The 16,342-nt window shown below is 38.3% G+C and overlaps 4 pseudogenes; all 4 read right to left on the minus strand.

Annotated features, from left to right (window-relative positions):
• On the minus strand, positions 1 to 119 carry LOC118607140 (annotated as a pseudogene).
• Positions 120 to 3,497: 3,378 nt separating this feature from the next.
• On the minus strand, positions 3,498 to 4,054 carry LOC107508704 (annotated as a pseudogene).
• A 4,573-nt stretch (positions 4,055 to 8,627) lies between these two features.
• Positions 8,628 to 8,746, minus strand: LOC118607618 (annotated as a pseudogene).
• Positions 8,747 to 11,191: 2,445 nt separating this feature from the next.
• Positions 11,192 to 11,307, minus strand: LOC118607073 (annotated as a pseudogene).
• Positions 11,308 to 16,342: the final 5,035 nt, after the last annotated feature.

A 16,342-nucleotide genomic window follows, 5' to 3' on the forward strand; every position in this document is an offset into this window, starting at 1 on the left:
TGCCTACAGCACCTGGTAATCCAAGGTGGTCTCCCATCCAAGTACTAACCAGGCTCAACCCTGCTTAGCTTCCAAGATCAGACGAGATCAGGCACATTCAGGGTGGCATGGCCATAGACTGTTTTTTGCCTTTTAATATGCCTTATAATCTTAGTGATGCCAGAGAGCTCGGATGGGGCAGGAATCCAAACAGGGACCCTGACCTGGAGCTCTGGTGATCAGATTTTTTGTCTTAAACTGCTAGAAGGAATTTAAGGACATGACAAACAGCAAGCGAGAAAGCACAAGTTTTATTAAAGCGAAAGTACACACTTCAATTAGCAATAATTATGCTTTGGATAAACCTCATTGGTTACGATATTGTACAAAGCTTTAAAGTACACACTTTAAAGTGTGGGCAAACTCTAAGAGAATCTGCCCCAAGCTGTCTGAATTATGGGCTTTTGTTTTTTTGGAGATGGAGGTGTCCCAAGGCCATTTGTCCTGCCTCCCAGTCTTGGCTTGTTTCTTATGCTACCTTGGAGGGGAGCGGGCAGTCCAAGCCCATCTACCTTGTCTCTTGGCCTTGGCTTGTTTATCTGTTGTAGCCGTCAGCCCCGAAAGACACATGGAACACCAGAACTCAGTGAGTGAGTTATAGGAAACACTCTTTATTCAGCCAGCTGGGTCTGCCAGGGGTACGCAGACCCCAAATTAAGCAGCCTCAAAATGTAGAGGTACAGAGTTTTTAAGCCCAAAATCCCATTTTTTATTCTGTCTAAACACAAAGGTCAGTCTTTCTTCATTACCTGTCTACTCACAGGTCAGATGTGTAAGCAGGGGTACAGAAGCAGAAAGCTTGTTTAGAATGTTATGTTCCTATAATCAAAGGCCTACGTGTCCATAGTGATAGTCAAACAGTAATTCTCAGTAAGAGTCAATTTTTCAGCCACCACAATCATTCCTGAATTATCACACCTGAAATCAAAACAGAGAGAGGGCTGAATAAGGGACAAGGGAGAAATTCCAGAGACACAGGGAGAGGACTGAGTAAGGGACTAAGGAAAAATTCTGGAGCCACATCCTGGAGGGGAGGAGGAACTTCTCTAGGCTAACTATCCTGCCTCATTATGTCGTAAGCCGGACATGATGTATTCGCTAATGAAACTGAAATACAAGGCCTTTAGTGTAAGGTTTTGTGTTCAGGAGTTATGCTGTGTTTACTGCTTGCTGTAGTTGTACGTGTCCAAGCTTTCAATTTTCTTGAGTGTCCTTTTTTGGGGAGGGTGGGGGGGGGGGAGGGATGTCTTTCCTCTTGTTTTTGGAACTCCTAAACTCCTAAAATAGAGTCTGAGCCCTGCAGTTCTTTCAGCTGTAATCCTTTTATATCAGAGCCCTTCTGATGTAGTGGTAAGGTATGGTGGGAGGGGAAGTAGTCTATAATTCTATGATTTGGTTTCAGTATTTTACTGGGCCTGTGCCTTGGCTGTGGTCTTTATTAGATCTCGGCTTTCCCCACATTAAGATGAGACAGGAAGGCCAGAGAGGGCTTAAGTTGGGTATTTCCATTCCCCAACATAGTTTAGGCTCTGGTAAAGTGTTTCCCTTGAGGGCAGATAGAGAACAGAATGCTCTGGGCATTCTGTTACTTTTCTCTTGTTCCTGCTGGAAACTAGAGGGAATTTTTATCCAATCTTCATCATGAGAACTTGGTGAGCTCCTAGAGGTAAAAGTCACCAAGTGTAGGAGTGCTCTCCCCCCAACCAAGACTCAGCCTCCAGGAGTTAAATTTCAAGCTAGTCCACACTCAGCCTCTAGCAGTTTATAGATTACAGTTTAAGTTTTCCTACCAGTTACTGGTTCCAGTTGCTTCTATTTGGTAAATTATGATTCTCTGTATTTGCCTATCTTTCTAGTTTTCAAAGTGTTAGTTTGTCCTGTGACCTCCATTCTTTGATGGATTTAAGAAGAGTTGTTAATTTTCAGTTTGTTTGGCTTTTCAAACTATTAACAGCGTCAGAATGGAATATAATCTTTTTTATATGATGCCGGATTCTGTTTGCTAACATATTTTTAAGGCTTTTGCATCTATATTGATAAGAGATACTGCTCTGTAGTTTCCTTTTCTTGTGATGTCTGTGTCTAGTTTTGATATTAGGGTAAAACTGGTCTCACAGCATAAGTTAGATTGTGTTTCCTAATTTTTTTTTAAAATCATAACTATTGTAAATTTTAAAGTTCAGTGATATTATACATTCAGATTGTTCTGCAACTGTAACTACCATCCATCTCCAGAACTCTTTTCATCCTGCAAGACAGAAATTTTGCACCCATTAAGCAGTAAATCTCTATTCTGCCCTCCCTCCAGGCCCCTAGCAACCACCATTCTACTTTCTGTGTCTATAATTTTGAATACTCTAGCTACTTCATCTAAGTAGAATCATACAGCATTTGCCTTTTTGTGACTGGCTTAGTTCACTTAGCATAATGTCCTCAAGGATCATCCATATTGAAGCATATGTCAGAATTTTATTCCTTTTTCTGGCTGAATAATATTCCATTGTGTGCGTGCGTGTGTGTATGTGTGTGTGTGTAACACATTTTGTTTATTCATTTATCTATTTATGGACACTTGGGTTGTTGCTATATTTTGTCTACTGTAAATAATGCTGCTGTATACATGGATGTACAAATATCTCTTTGAGTCCCTGCTTTTTTTTTCTTTTCCTTTCTTTCTTTCTTTCTTTCTTTTTTTTTGGTATATACCTAGAAATGGAATTGCTAGATCATATGGTAATTCTATGTTTAACTTTTTGAGGAACTGTCATACTGTTTTACATAATGACTGTACCATTTTACATTCCCACCAGCAATGCGTGAATGTTCCAATTTTTCCACATATTCACCAACACTCCTTATTTTCTGCTTTTGTTTTTGTGTTTGTCTTTAAATAGTAGCCATCCTAATGGGTGGGAAGTGGTATCACATTGTAGTTTTGATTTACATTTTCCTAATGATCCCTAGTGATGTTGAGCATCTTTTCATGTGCTTATCGATCATTCGTGTATCATCTTTGGAGCAAAGTCTATTCCCTTTGCCCATTTTTTAATTGGGTTGCTTGTTTTTGTTGTTGAGTTTTAGGAGTTCTCTATATATTTTGGATATGAATTCCTTATCAGATATATAATTTGCAAATCTTTCTCCCATTCTGCAGGTTGTCTTTTCATTCTCTTAATAGCGACCTTTGCTACGCAAAGTTTATAATTTTGATGAAGTCCTGTCTACCGACTTTTCTTCGGTGCTTGTGCTTTTGGTGTCATATCCTAGAAATCATTGCCAAACACAGTGTTGTGAATATTTCCCCCTATGTTTTCTTCTAAGAGTTCTATAAATTTGGTTCTTATGTTTAGGTCTTAAAATTATTTTTTCTCAGTACACAACTTTTATCGTATCTTTAAAATATCACAGATAAGTCTGAGGAATCTTCAGACATCTTGGGTTTTCTGTAGCTGGATATCTTAGACCTTATTCATTGGCCTTCCTTTTTCAGAAACACAGATAACATACAAAAAATTTCTGATATCCTTGTTTTTAACTGTAGTGGCTTGTTGAATCAAATCAACTGCTTTTGATAAAAGTTCAGTGTCAAAAAGTTCAAGAATCAACTCATCTTTCTGGGGTTGAGATTCTGAACAAGCAACACCTGACCGCATCTGAACACTATGGATGTATTTTTTCACCCAAGAAATTTCAAGTCTCAGCAAGAGAACCATTCTCCTGAATAACAAAGTTGATGGGGAAAGTGAGCATACACAGACCTCATTTTGTAACGAAAGTGTAATGTATCACCCTTGATTGTGTTCTGTGCAAGACTACAGATAGTGCGAACAGTAGCCAGTTCCTTTCTATTTCCCCACCATTTGCCAACCCAAAGTCTCTTCTTTGCAAGGAGACTGAGTTCTGCATTGATGTGATTGATGTCCCTCTACAGGGTACCTCTGGGGCCCTTAACAGTAACTGTGTGTCCCTTCAGAGTGATGTGCACATTTTTTGGAATGTCATCCTCACAGTACATGCAGCAATAAGAACAAGTCTTAAAATTATTTTGAGTTAATTTTTGTATATGGTATAAGGTAAGGGTCCAATTTTATTATTTTGCATGGTGATGTCCAGTTTTCTCAGAACAATTTGCTGAAAAGAGTGCCCTTTCTTCATGTTGTGAGAGATGCCTGCAGTCCTGGCAGGATGCCTGGTGCTTGGAGCAACAAAGTCACACTGCAGGGAGGGCACACACGCCTTACCTTATGTCTATTCTGGGACTTCTTGCTCTAGGCACAAGGATAAGAAAAGGGAGTAGCTGATAACACAGTGGTGGCCTTGAGGCTGAATTTGGGAGTTGACTGTAATCTGTAATTACTAATCTGATTGTAACTAATAATAATAACAAAAGCCAGCTTTGTGAGAGAGAGAGAATATAAAGCCATGGAGACAGGACTGGGGAAGCTGGCATTGCCATTCATCCTCTCTCCTTTATTCATGTTAGTTAATGCATTTCCAGACTCTGACTCTTCTTCCTAACCAGCTCCGCAACATCTCCATTGAATGGTCTTGGAACACTTGTCAAAAATCATTGACCAGGGGGTGGCTCCATAGTGTAGTGGTTAGTTTGCTTCGCACGCAGAAGGTCCTGGGTTCATGCCCCAGGTGGAGCCACAGACCATACCCAGGGTGCCCCAGGCCCTGCGTGCACCCCATGATCCTGTGAGAGGAGCATGTCATGATCCTGTGGGAGGAGATACCCTGCCTTCAGAGATCCAGTTCTTAAGGGGAAACGGCAACATCCATGGGTCAGGGGTGGAAGTGAGGGGGGAGAAAATTAAAGAGGGGGAAAAATCATTGATTACACATACGAGAGTTTATTTTAGGGCTCTCCATTCTATTTTATTGGTCTATACATCTGTTTTATGCCTTTACCACACTGTTTTGATTACTTGATTTCTTAAAATCAAGAAATGTGAGTCCTCTAACTGTTCTTTTTCAAAATTTTTTTTGACTCTTTGGAATCCCTTTGGATTTCATATGAATTTTAGGATGGATTTTTCTATTTCTGCAGGAAAAAAAAGGTAAGGGATTTTGATAGGGATTGCATTGAATGTGTAGATCACTTTAGGTAGTATTGACATCTTAACAATATTAACTCTTATAATGCATGAACATGAGATGTATTTCCATTTATTTGTTTTTTTAATTTCTTTCAGCAATAATTTGTACTTTTAAGTGTACAAGTCTTTCACCTCCTTTTTGTTGCTATTATAAAAGGAATTTTATAATTTTCCTAAGTTCCTTTTTAAATCCTTCATTGTTAGTATATAAAAATGCAACTTATTTTTGCATATTGAGTTTGTATCCTGCAATGCTATAAAACTCATTTATTAACTGTTTAGTAGTTCAAACAATATGTCTGGGTGTGTGTGTTTGTAATCTTTAGGGTTTTCTACATGTAAGATCATGCCTTCTGCAAACAGATAATTTTACTTCTTCAGATCATTTTGGATGCCTTTTATTTGTTTTCTTACAGTTATAATAATTTATAACTATAATAATCACTCTAGCTAGAATTTCCAGAACTATGTTGACTTAAGGTAGCATAAGCAGGCATTCTTGCCTTGTTCCTGATCTTAGAAGAAAAGCTTTCTGTCTCATCATTGACCCATGTTATTTGCTGTGGGTTTTCATATACGGTTTTTATTATATTGAAGTAGTTTCCTTCTATTCCTAGTTTGCTGAGTGTTTTTATCATAAAAAGGTGCTGAATTTTGTCAAATGCTTTCTTAGCATCAATCGAGATGATCATGTGACTTTTTCCTTCATTCTTTTTATGTAATGTATTACATTGATTGAGTTTCAAGTGTTGAACCATCTTTGCATTCCAGGAATAAGTCCGGAATAAGTCCTAGTTGGTCCTAGCATATAATCCTTTTAATATGCTTTTAAATTTGGTTTGCTGATATTTTGTCAAGGAATTTTGCATCAACATTCATAAGAGATATTGGTCTATAGTTTTCCTTTCTTGTAGTAGTGTGTTTGTTTGGCTTTGGTATTAGGGCAGTGCTTGCTTCATAGAAGGAGTTAAGAAGTATTCTGTCCTCTTCAATTTTTTGAAAAAAATTTGATGAGGATTGAGATTAATTCTTCTGTAAATATTTGGTATAATTTACCATTGAAGCCATCAGGTCCAGAGGTTTTCTTCATCAGGAGATTTTTATTATTGTTTCAATGTCCTCACTAGTTATAGGTATATTCACATTTGCTATTTCTTCACAATTCGGCATTGGTAGGTTTTGTGTTTCTAGGAATTTGTCCATTTCACTTAACTCTGTCAAATTTTTAGCATAAATTGTTGATCATCCATTTTATTTCTGTAGAATTGGTAGCAGTATCTCCACTTTTATTTCCGAATTTAGTAATTTGAGTTTTCTCTTTTTTTCTTAGACAATCTAGCTAAAGGTTTGTCAATTTTGTTAATCTTTTCAAAGAATCAGGTTTTGGCTTCATTGATTTTCTCTATTGTATTTCTATTCTCTGTCATTTATCTCTGCTCTAACCTTTACTATTTCCTTCTTGCTAGCCTTGAGTTGGTTCAGTTTGTTCTTCTTTTTCTTGTTCCTTAAGTTGTAAAGTTAGGTTGATGATTTGAGATTACTCTTTTTTAAAATGTAAGGATTTATAGCTATAAATTTCCCTCTTAATATTTTCACCATGTCTCATAAATTTTGGTATGTTATGTTTTTATTTTCATTAATCTCTGAGTATTTTCTAATTTATCTTGATTTTTTATGCACTTTTAAGTGTTAATTTCTATGAATTTGTGAATTTTCCAGTTTTCCTTCTGTTATTGATTTCTACCTTCATCCTGTTGTGTTTTGAGAAGGTACCTTACTTTTAAAAATCTATTGAGACTTAATTTGTGGTGTAGCATTGGTCTATCTAGAGAATGTGCCATATGCACTTGAAAAAAATATGTATTCAGTTGTTGTGGAGTAGAATGTCCTGTATATGTTTGTTAGATCTAGTTATTAAGTTGTTTAAGTCCTCTATGTCCTTACTTATCTTTGTATGATGTTCTCTATACATTATTGAGGTGATGTATTGAAATATCCAACTATTATTGTAGAACTGTCTATTTTCCCCTTTAATGCTGTCAGTTTTTACTTCATATATTTTTAAGTTAATAACTTTTTATTTTTCAGTTATAGTTGGCATACAATACTATATTAGTTTCAGGTGTACGACATAGTGATTAGTCATCTATATAACTCACAAAGTGATCACCCCAATAAATCTAGTGCCCAATGACAGCATACATAATTATTATAATATTATTGGCTATATTTCTTATGCTATACTTTCTACCTCCATGACTATTTTCTAACTAACAGTTCATACTTCTTAATCCCTTCCCTCCCATCTGGTAACCTTCAAAATGTTCTCTATGAGTTTGTATCTATGAGTTTGTTTCTGTTTGTTTGTTTATTTTGTTCTTTGGATTCCATCTGGACATGCAGTCATATGGCATTTGTCTTCCTCTATCTCACTTACTCCACTCAGCACACTACCCTCTAGGTCCATCATGAAATATCTTTTTTCCATTCCCTTATTTTTAGTCTCTCTGTGTCTTTTAATCTGAAGTGAGTCTCTTGTAGGCAGCATATGTAAGGGTCTTGTTTTCTTATTCATTCAGCTACCCCGTCTTTCGACTGGAGCATCTAATTCTTTTGATTTGAAGTACCCGCTGATAGATATGTCGTTATTGCCATTCTTTATTTAGATTTTTGATACATATCTTTTTCTTCTTTTTAAAGAAGGCCCTCCAGCATTTCATGTGATACTAGCTTGGTAGTGATGAACTCCTTTAGCTTTTTCTTGTCTGGGAAGCTCTTTATCTGACCTTCAATTCTAAATGATAACTTTGCTGGGTTACAGTAATTTTGGTTGTAGGTCCTGAGTTTTCATCACTTTGAATATTTTGTGCCCAGTCCTTCTGGCCTGTAGTTTCTGTTGAGAAATTGGCTCACAGTCTTATGGGCATTCCCTTGTATGTAACTAATTAATTTTCTCTTGCCACTTTTAATATTCTTTGAATGTAACCTGTGTCTTGGTGTGGGCCTCTTTGGGTACATCTTGTTTGGGACTCTCTAAAGTTTCTGGGTTTGCATGTCTATTTCCTTTACCAGGTTAGAGAAGTTTTCCATCATTATTTCTTCAAATAGGTTTTCAATTTCTTGTACCCTCTTCTTCTTCTGGTACCCTTATGATGCAAATGCTGTTAGTTTAACATTGTCCCAGAGGCTTTTTAAACTATCTTCATTTTGGGGGGATTTTTTTTCTTGTTGTTGTTCTGATCGGGTGTCCTCTGCTACCCCATCCTATATGTCGCTGATTTAGTCTTCCATTTTACCCACTGTGTTGATTGCCTCTAATGTACTTTTCATTTCAGATATTGTATTCTTCATCTCTGACTTGCTCCTTATTATGTTTTCCATCTCTATTTTTATGTTTTTTATCTCTTTGTTAAAGATCTCACTGAGTTCATCTACTCTTCCCTTAAGTTCCCTGAGCATCCTTATAACTAGTTTTTTTTTTTTAAATACCTACAGCACCTAGTATTCCTAGGTGGTCTCTCATCCAAGTACTAACCAGGCTCGACCCTGCTTAGCTTCCAAGATCAGATGAGATCGGGTGCATTCAGGGTGGCATGGCTGTAGACATAACCAGTATTTTTAACTCTGTATCTGGTATATTGCTTGTTTCCATTTTGGCGAACTCTTTCTGGAGCTTTGTTCTGTTCTTTCAAGTGGAACATGCTTCTTTGTCTCCCCATTTTGGCTGCCTCCATGTGTCTGTTTTTATGTATTAGGTAGGGCTCCTAAGTCTCCTTGTCTTAATAGTGTGGCTTTATGTAGTTGGTATACTGAAGGGCCCTTGGCATAGACCTGGGAAGAGTCCAGCTGCAGCGCAAATTAAGCCACCACCGTGCACCTCTAGGGCCACCTGGTAAGAGTCCACATATGGCTGTCACTTGTCCTGGGCTTATAGGTGCCTCAAAGGGCCAAGTCAGAAAGCAAGGCCATCTGCCACTGGTGTGGGGCTTGGGGCTGCACAATAAGAGGTATGGGGCACGCTGAGGCCAGATGCTGCTTTTTTGGGTATTGTGGGCATTTGAGAGATTTTATGAAAGTTCACAGCAGGAGCCAGGACAGCTCATTTATATGGAATAAATTACTGGAAGTGGCTTGGGTGGGCCGGAGTCTCAAGGGTATCCCCTGAGTGGAATGACCTGTGTTATCCAGTTTGATGGCACCTGTGTGTGCAGGCTGGAAGGAGGGAAGGCTCAACAAAGGAACAATGGCTTCTGCCTTTACCTCTGTCCAGGAGTCAGCTTCCCCTCCAGCTGTTGTCCTGAAGCTTGACAGCTCAGTGCCTCCCTATATGTCCCTGGCACCCCCTAAGCAGCTTCCCCAGCACTGGAGCGCAGAGTGAGCAAGTCTGTCAGCAAGTAAGGCTTGGCATGGGCCCTTTAAGAGGAAGGTATCCACTTCCCACAGGCCTTCGTCTCACTCAGCCGCCACCTCCACTAGTTTTCATAGCCAGAGGTTGTGGGAACTTCTCTTCCTGGCACTAGAACCCTGGGTTTGGGAGCCCAGTGTGTGGCCAGGACCCCTTCTTCTTCAGGTGGGGGAGGTGGCTCCATAGCCTAGATAGCCCTCCCGTTTCACATCTCTGCCCCTCTTACTCTTTTGATTTAACACTGTAAAGTTAGATTTAACATTATAAAGTTAGAATACTCATTTTGATGTATACCAGCTTAACTTTAATAAAGTACAAAAATTCTGCTCTTGTACAGTTCCATTCCCATTCCTTTTAAGTTATAGATGTCACAAAATTACATCCTTATGGTCCAAAAACAAATTAATAATTGGTTTATAAATGCGTTAGTCTCTTAAATCATGTTGAAAACAAAATGTGGAATTACAAACCATTGTTAATACTAGCTTTTATAATTAATTGCTCATATATTAACCTTTACTGATATTTTTATTTTTTCATATGCTTTTACGTTACCGTCTCATGTCCTTTCACTTCAATTTGCAGGACTCCCTTTAGCACTTTTTGCAGGATAGGTCTAGTGGGGATGGACTCCCTAAGCTTTTTTAAAAGTCTAGGAATGTCTCAATTTTTTCCAACTTTTGAGGGGGCAGTTTTGCTGGCTATAGAATTCTTGGTTGACAGTTTTTTTTTTCTTTTAGTAATTTTTTTCTTTTAGTAGTAATCTCATCCCATCTTCAGGTTTCCAAAGCTTCTAATGAGAAATTGGCTCATAATCTTATTGAGAATCCCTTGTATGTGATAAATCACTTTTCTCTTGCAGCATTCAAGATTCCTTTTTTGTATTTGTCTTTCTTGATTATAATGTGTCTTCATGTGGGTCTCTTTGAATTCATCCTAGTTCATTAGCTTCTTTGATGTTTATATTTATATTTTTCATCAAATCTGGCAAGTTTTCAATCATTATTTCTTCAGATAATCTCTGTGTCCTTTTATCGCTTCTCCTTCTGAGACTCTCACAATGCATATGTTGGTCTGCTTGATGACGACTCAAAGGTCCCTTAGACTCTGTTTACTTTTCTTCAATCTTTTTTCTTTCTGTTCTGAAGACTCAATAATTTTAAGTGTCCTATCTTCAAGTTTTATAATTAATTTTTCCGCCTGTTCAAATCTACCTTTGAATTCCTCTAATAAATTTTTCATTTTGGTTATGTACTTTTAAGCTCTAGAATTTAATCTTGGGTTCTTTTTAGATTCTATCTTTATTGATATTTCCATTTTGGTCATACATCATTTTCTTTACTTTCCCCACATCTTTCTTTAGTTCTTTGAGCATCCATAAGACAGTTATTTAAAAAAATCTTTGTCTAGTAGGTCTTCCCTCTGATCTTTCCCAGGGACAGTTTTTGTTGTTTTCTTTGTTCCTTCCCATGAGTGGACCAGTTTACTGTTTACTGTTTCTTTAATGCCTCGTGATTTTTTCTGTTGTTGTTGGAAACTGGACCTTTGAATCTGATAACGTGGAACTGGAAATCACATTTTCCTCCTTCCCTAGAGTTTGCTGTTTTTAATTATTATTTTTTAAATTATTTATTATTATTATTTATGCCTACAGCACCTGGTCTTCCTAGGTGGTCTCCCATCCAAGTACTAACCAGGCCTGACCCTGCTTAGCTTCCAAGATCAGACAGCAGGCTTGTTCAGGGTGACATGGCCGTAGACCATGGACCATGGCTCCACTGGGGCCCGAACCCAGGATCTTCTGTGTGTAAAGCAAATGTGCTAAGAGCTACACACTATGGAACCACATCCTATTTTTGATTGCTAGGATGTCATCTCTGTGCTTAGAATCAGCCTGAGGTGTAAACTTAAGGTGTCCTCAGGTCTTTTCTGATCCTGCACCTTTCCCTGGGATTCCAAGATGAGTTTCTAATTTTTCCTGAATATGTGCTTGCTTTGGAATGTCCTCATCTTTAATGTGTGGCTCCCAAAAGAGGAAAAAGAGAAAAATAAAAGGGAAAAAAAGGTAATCATCCTTTAAATCCTTTGGAAGTTGCTTCAGCCAGAAGAAGGGCTTGCAACAATGGTGTGTATGCGTGTGCGTGCACGCCCGCGCATGCGCACATAATAGCTGCTTGCCCCTGTGTGCACTTCATGATCAGAAGCACCAACCAGTGATAAGAACACAGATTCCTCCATATTTGAAAAACAGGGTCCTTATTGCCCAGCCTGGCTCCTGCAAGCTACATGCAAGTTGCTCCAGGAACATGTGCACCGCTGCCTGCCACAGGGCTGGGGGGTGGGGTAAGGATAGCTGCTGCTAAGCTAAGAGCTGAAATAGACTGGAATTAAATGCAATGTACCACCCAAGACTTCCCCTAGAAGTTGAAAGCTTTCAATAGACTCTAGAGTTCCAAAATAATTATATCACACAGATTGTGCCAGTACAATTGCTGTCTAGGTAGGGAGATGGAGTCTTGAAGCTTTATATTCTGCCTTCTTTCTCCCTCCTCTTTTGATTTTTGGGAGAGCTTGTGGAGGATTCATATTAGTTCTTCTTTAAGCGTTTGGTACAATCCACAGTGAAGTCATTTGACCTGGAATTTTCCTTATGAAAAATGTCCAATATCTGTAATTGTTATAGATCTATTCTTATTTTATATTTATTCTTGTGTTAGTTTTGGTTCTTCTAGGAATGTATCCATTTCATCTAAGTTATCTAATTTGTTGGCATACAACTGTTCATAATATTCCCTTATAATCTTTTTATTTCTGTACCGTTGGTAGTGATTTCTTCTTTTGTTCCTGTTTTATAATTTAATCCTCTTTTTTTTTTTTTCTTGGTCAATCTGTCTAAAGGTTTACCAATTTTGTGGATTTTTAAAAAATCAACTTTTGGTTTCATTGATTTTCTTCTAGTGTTTTTCTATTTTTAGTTTTATTTATTTCTGCTCATCTCTATTATTTTCTTCCTCTTGCCTGGGGTCTAGTTTTCTCTTTTTTCTGATAGCCTCTGGTAGAAGTTTAGGTTATTGATTTAAGATATATATATATATATTTTAAATGTAGGTATTTACAACTATAACTTGCCCTCTAAATACTGCTTTAAATGATTTTTCTAACTTTTGATATGTTGTTCTTTTGTTTTCTTTCACCTCCAAGTACTTTTTAATTTCTTTTGTGATTTCTTCTTTGATCCATCGATTATTTAGGAGTGTTATTTAATTTACACATATTTGTGAATTCCCCAAATTTCCTTTTCTTCTTCATCTCTAATGTAATTCCATTATGGGTAGAGAATATACTTTGCATGATTTTAATATTTTTAAATTTATTGAGGTTTGTTCCATGGACTAATATACACTCTATCATGGGGAAAGTTCCAAATGTATTAAGAAGAATGTGTATTTACTGATGTTGGATGGAGTGTTCTGTAGATGTCTGTTAGGTCTAGTTGGTTTACAGTGTTATTCAAATCTTCTATTTCCACATTGATTTTTAGTGTTGTAACTATTATTGAAAGTGGGGTATTGACATTTCCAACTCTTATTGTTGAATTGTCTGTATCTCTCAATTCTTTCAATTTTTGCTTCTTGTATTTTGTGGGCTCTAATGTTAGGTGCTTATATGTTTATAATTGTTATGTCTTCCTAGTGAGTTGACCCTTTTATCGTTATAAAATGTCCTTTGTCTCTAGTGACAATTTTTTTCTGAGAGTCTGTTTTGTCTGACATCATCATAGACACTCCGACTTTCTCTTGTATAACTTTTTACTTTCAATTTATTTGTGTCATTGAATATAATTATGTCTCTTATGAATAGTTGAATCATCAGTATTTTTTAAAGCTTCCCAAGAGATCCTGTTTACAGAGTGCTGAGACTACGAAACCCTGCTGGTAGGGAAGGCCGAGAGGGCTATGAGGATACAGAGGGTTGGTTGAAGTCACAGAAGCTGCTGTGATGCGGCCTTTTGCTGCTTCTATATAGGAAGAGAAGAGTGGACCTTGCACTGTATTTTGTGAAGGAATAGTGCCCCCAGGGAAATAAAGGTGGCCCAGAGGTCAAGAATGTCAGAGGGAGGACTAAAAGGCAGAAAAATATACCTGTTCACACTCAAACTTGGGGGCACTTGGGGCCTGGTGATTGGATCTGAGGGTTCCTTGGTCCCGAAGAGGGGACCACAGGCTTTGTGACAACCATCTGGACTGTCCTCACAATACCTTTCTCATCTCTTCTGACTAACAGTCTGTTTTCCAGAGCACTGAAGTGGCACTTCCTTTCTCTGGTCTCTTGATTAAGAGGCTTGTTCCTATGTGTTCATGGAGTCCAGATCAGGGGCTAGAATAGAGAAGGTACACAATAAATGTATGTTTGAATGAATGACATTCACTGACTCTCCCTAATGCCTTCCACAAAGGCTTGCATGAAATCCTCAATAAATTGTGGCTTAATAACTGTGATAAGAGCAGAGCTCACAAACTGAGAGCCCCAGGGCTGAACATATAGCAGATGTTTTGTTTGTGCTTTGAAGTGCCGATCAGTAAAGTGTTTGATAAAAATCAACATAAGATCGGGAGATTTCACAATAAAATCCAGATTTCTGCCTCTCCTGAAAAATCAGCACTGGCAACACTGGGCCCATGTTCTGAGGGGCTGCCTCCTGAAATAGGGTATAAACTCTTTATTCACATTCTACATTTCCTTATTGCCTGTTAGTTGAACATCAGTTGCCCTTTCTCACTCATCTTGTTCTGTTGCATTACTTATTACTGGCCCCTGTAGGCATTGAGTTGTGATCCCTAGACTAGAATAAAAGAGAATCTCCCCTGTCCCCCTCCACGCAATAAGAAACTGACTGAGAAGTAAAACATCAGTCCCAAAGGTGGGTATCCCCAGGTCTCAAGGAAACAAGGTTACCCATTAAAAAGAATGTGATTCATTCCAAAAGAATCTTAATAGCCAGGTCAGAAATTCTCCTGAAAAGATCCATGGTTTGCACCCCAGAGATCAACAGAACATACTCATATGTGTACCAAGACCCTCCTGCTGATCCATCCCACCTGCTGGCTTGGGTTCTTAGCCATCCTGGCTCAGCAGACCTGTAGGAAGGGGCTCTATCTCTCCTTCAAAGGGAATATGGTTCAGATGCCATACACTCCAAAAAAGCTTCCCTGGTCAGCTGTCTCTCATTACTCAGGCCACACTTCCATCAGAGTTCATCAAATACTCAGACTGCACCATGACATGATAATGATGTAAGGAGACCAGCTCTGGGCTTTGCCCTGCCCCTGCGCCCCCCAGCTCTCTGGAGAATCCTTGCCCTTTTGAACCTTGGTTTCCTCCTTTTATAAATGGGTTTTGGTGAGGATAAAAGAAGATAATGGATAAAATTAGATAAAATAAGGTGGAAACAGCCTAAATGTCCATCAATGAATGAATGGATAAAAAATTCTAGTATATACATATAACATTATTCAATCATAGAAAGGAATGAAATTCTGATATACGCTACAGAATGGATAGAACCTCTAAAACATGCCAAGTGAAGGAAGCCAGACACAAAGGATATGAAATATCCAGAATAGATAAATCCATCAAGACAGAATGCAGATTGATGGTTACTAGGGGTTGAGGGGTTGAGAAACTGCTAATGAATGATGGAAATGTTTTTAAACTAGGTAGAGGTGGTGGCTAAACAATATTGTGAATATACTAAGTGCCACTGATTTGTTCACTTTAAAATGGTTACGTTCAATAATTTTTTAAAGTAAATAAAAATTAGATAATGAGACACATCAGGCACTGAAACAATTTTTGTTTCCATGTTTTGAAAACTATCTTCTTCATTTGGGAGGTGAGAAAAGTGGGGTCCTGAGAAAGGAAGTGATTCCCAGGGCAGGTTAGTGGAAGAAAGCCTCAAAGGGCAGGTTGGTTCTCACCCCTGCAACAGTCTTTGCCTTCTCTCCCTGTACTTAGGCTGTGGACTCCTGGCGGCACAGACCAACACCAATCTGGTCATCATTGGGTTACATTCCACATCCTCTAGCCTGGCACCTGCTGGGGCTCTACAAGGGGCTCCATAAGTGTCAGTTACAATCACCATGTAATCACCTCCCTCCCATGAGGGCCCCCATCTTGCCACTGCATCCTTCTGAAGATGTGATGAAGTACAAATGTCAGCACCAGCCCTTCACTGTTTGTGGAACCGAACTCACTGAACTCACGCACAGCATGCCATGTCATTTATATTACACAGCACCTACAATAAAGAGATGATTCTCTCTTTTACAAATGAAAAAGCTTGAGGCTTGGAAAGGGGAAGTGATTGCCCAAGGGCAACCTGGTAAGAAAAGGAGCTGGAATTTGGACTCAGATGACTTAAGGCCTTTCGTTTGGCCAGTTATGCCCTTCAACCTCTCAAACCAGAAGATTAGCTAGAATTTAGAAAACAGCTCATGTTATGTCCAGGGAGGAAAAAAAAAAAAAGGCAGAATAAACAGAGTGATCCCAATCTGGTAATAAATTAGTATGTACATACCAGAAAAAAACCCCCAAAATGTTAAGTGATTATTTCCTATAGGTAGTGAGATATGAATTTATTTTTAAATTATATATGACTTTATATCTTTACACTTTCTAGTATTTTCCAAGTTTTCCACAATAAGAGTGACTTTCATAGTCAGAAAAAAAGGTGGTCTTTGAAATATCACTCAGGTGGTGTTATCAGTGAGCCTGCCACACCTTTGGACTGCATGCC

The sequence above is a fragment of the Rousettus aegyptiacus genome, unplaced genomic scaffold (genome assembly GCF_014176215.1).
Source record: "Rousettus aegyptiacus isolate mRouAeg1 unplaced genomic scaffold, mRouAeg1.p scaffold_m13_p_8, whole genome shotgun sequence".
NCBI classification, from domain to species: domain Eukaryota; kingdom Metazoa; phylum Chordata; class Mammalia; order Chiroptera; family Pteropodidae; genus Rousettus; species Rousettus aegyptiacus.